Here is a 3,644-nt window from a genome sequence, read left to right as displayed (position 1 = left end):
AATTGTCCATCCAGCCTTACATGTTGGAGCCAGAGTCTGCCCCAGAACCAGAGTCTGCCCCAGAACCAGAGTCTGCCCCAGAACCAGAGTCTGCCCCAGAACCAGAGTCTGACCCAGAACCAGAGTCTGACCCAGAACCAGTGGAGAATTAAGATGAGGAAATTGTAGTTGGTAACTCCAGATCTTATTTGTCTATATGACATAGTAGTTCAGAAAACGTCGTAGAAAATAGAAAAAAGTGAATGGTCTGAAAAACCTGATCCAAACARAATATAAAGATATCCTTGCAGCACCAGGAGAGACTAAATTCAACTTTTCTACCTCCTAGAGACTCCAAGTCCACAACAAAATGTGTTTAACAGCTAAAAAAAAGTGGACTTTGCATATGTCTCTTCGAATTATTTTTCAGCTAACAGGGCTGACTTCATTAATAAATGGTAACATTTTAAGCAAAGATCCTGAACAAGCAGCACTGCAGCTAATATCACATGGAATTTTAGTTCAGTATCTCTAAAACTGAGCAAGTTGAAGCTATATTTGTGGTTTTTAAAGATGGTAAACATTTTTATTTTTAAACCAGACATACATATTTTTTGGTCCCATTCACGGGGAGCACATGAAAACTCAACCCAGAAACATCTCCATCAGGGGTTTGGTCCAGCAACCTTCTTGCTGAGAGGTATGAGCTCTAGGAGTTGTGACACTGCGCTGAGCTGTGGCGGCCATCTTGATTCAGTTTGAATCTAGGTTCATCAGTCGTGGACGTACAGCCAGTGATTATAGTTTCAGAAAGTTTTCAGTAAAATTGATTTAGTTGTTTGAGATATTTGGTAACAAACCAGAACAAACGCAGACATTCTTGTCAGTCTTTAACATTCGAAGGATGATAAAAAGTCCAGAAGAACATGTTTCACAGATCTGTATGAGAAAAACAGTGGGAATGTTCGAATAAAGGATTTTGACTGAACCACTGCTTCTGCTTCTTGACTAGTTCTGTGTTTCCATGTACTCAGAAGCAGTRTGTGTATTTTTAGAGGTCTGGTGATGAAGAAAACCTCAGAACAAAGCTTATAGAAGGACGTAATAATCTCTTATATAAATAGCTGACCAGTCATGAAACCCACAGGATTGCAGCTCACTGTGCCACTGCCACATTCAAAAAATGTGTAAACAAAATGAAAAAAAAAGAGAAAAAATTAACGCACTGTTTCAATTTACTGTCAAAAAACACATTTTTTCCTCAAATATTCCAAAAATATTAGTCATAATCCCAAATGAGTTACACAAAAATGTTGAAAACAAAAGAATGACAGAGAATAAAAACTTCATTTAGAGACTTTATTCACAATTTATACACTTTTTATCGTTGCCACATGAAAAGTTCTCCCTCATTAACTCTATTTTTTCTCAACTTTGAGCCTCATTTTAAACCAGCCGGTCCATGCAGTTTGGATACGAAACATCTAATTTAAGCACTTAGTTATATATTTTTAACCCCAAGAGAATTAATCAGACTCTATTTAAAAAAAACATGATAGTCAAAGTGAGCACACAAATAACTTTAGAGAAAATCTAAGTTATCAGGTAAAACAAGCAAAAAGAACAAGAGACAGAAAGCCCAYGTTAGTAGAAGTTATTTTATGTTTCCTTTGTGCCGTATAGAAATAAACTTGATCATAAAAAGACTCTTCTTACTGCTCCAGACACAGGATCATAAATAAGTCAGATTCAAACATATTGCAAAGCAGTTATGGTTGGATTAACGTGAAAAACAAAAACTTTTCTCAGCAACACTTATTCTACTMACCAGTCCAGTAGATTTATTTCAGTCACAACAAAACTAGATTATCTTTAGGGTTCAAGATATATTAATTCTAATTAAGGCCATAAAGGCAGTTAAAACCTGCCATTAAATGTGGAAAACTATAAAAGAGGAATATAAGTGGTGTATTCTACTCACTTTACCAGCTGGCATGCATTTCAAAAATATAATCTATAAACATTTTTTTCACATGTATTAGTTTATACATTTAATTTGATTTAAATTAGTTTATCCAAACAATAAAGCTGACATTACGTAGTTTAAATATGTGGATTAACTTTTGTGATAATTAGTCAACGCTAACGGTAACTGATTAATAGCATTTGATTAAATTTGAAATATTTTCCTATATTAAATATATCACTGACTTCTCATATTTTTGCATACGAGTGTGTTTATTACCGTAAATCTGTAAATGCTTTATTATTCAGAGACAACTCAAAGTCCAAACTTTAAGATGGACACAGTTCACAGTCTGCATAAAGCTTCAAGATGTTTTTTGTGTAAAATCAGATAGTCACTTACTAAAAAATGGATTGTCTATTATTACTTTTTTCAATCGTTGCTCTGCAGATATGTGCAGTAAGTAGCTGCAGAGGCAGGTGGGGTGTGGCGCGGTACGAGGGCCAAAATTAAGATTATTGCTCAAACAGCGGTGGCTACRTCCTTGTAGCAGGAGGCTAAATCTATTCCTAAGCCAACCATTGATCTGATTAACGATAGGCCGGCACCGCTAACTGAGAGGCCGTCACTGGCAAATGAGAAGGAGACTATTTATTTGAGTTAGCATTACAGTTTGCATAAAGCTTGTTCCATGCTAGTTGCTAGCAAGGCTAGCAACTAGCATGGATAAGTTGGCGTTAGCATTGGATAGGCTGCTAACCTACTTTATTGGACACAAACATTTTTGAATGAAGAAAACTCAWCAAAAATGGTTGACATTCAAAACGTAAAAGTAACATGCAATTCACAGGTGTTCCTTAGACAGGATTTACTGTTCAACATGACATCAAGCATAAATATTAAACATAAAAAATATTACTGTGAAGCAGAAAGCTTTAGTTACCACCTGTTTTTTCTCTCTTTAGCAGAATTATAAGAAAAGCCAGAACTATCAACTTGGGGCTTTTCAGAGAAAGTTTATTTTTTAACAAAATTTTCTTTATTCAAAAATGTTAGTGTCAAAGTAGGTTAGCAGCCTAGGCATGCTAGTCACTAGCCTCTAGTTAGCAACTAGCCATGCTAGTTGTAACAACTAGCATGGATAAGCTGATGTTAGCATTGGAAACATTAGCAACTAGCACAGATAAGATGGCTCCGATGCTAATGCTATCTTACCCATGCTAGTCGCTAGCCTCGCTGATGTTAACACCAGCTTATCCATGCTAGTTTCTAGCCTCTCCGATGCAAACTCAAATGAATAGTCTTCTCATTTGCCAGTGACAGCCTCTCAGTTAGTGGTGCCGGTGTTGTACGAAATTCAGTTCCCCTGTGAAAATCTGTTTCCCCTGTGTTGGAAGCGCCTCCCTCAGGATTGGCCTGACGTTATGCCTGGACCAGTGATTCTATCTAAGGTTAACCACAGGGGGGAACATATTTTCACAGGGGAACTGAAATTTGTACAACACCGGCCCATCATTAATCAGATCAATTGCTGGTTTTATGAATGGACATAGCCTCCTGCTGTAAGGATGTAGCAACTGCTGGTTGCACAATAGTCTTAATTTTGGCCCTCAAACAGCACCATAGGTGGGGTGTCTTGATTGGCTTGTCCAATTTTTTTATTTTATTTATTTTTTTACAGATTTCTGCACTTTCAGAC

The sequence above is a fragment of the Austrofundulus limnaeus genome, unplaced genomic scaffold (genome assembly GCF_001266775.1).
Source record: "Austrofundulus limnaeus strain Quisiro unplaced genomic scaffold, Austrofundulus_limnaeus-1.0 Scaffold808, whole genome shotgun sequence".
Taxonomy (NCBI): Eukaryota; Metazoa; Chordata; class Actinopteri; order Cyprinodontiformes; family Rivulidae; genus Austrofundulus; species Austrofundulus limnaeus.
The sequence above is the reverse complement of the archived record's forward strand: the minus strand, read 5'-3'. Positions refer to the sequence as shown.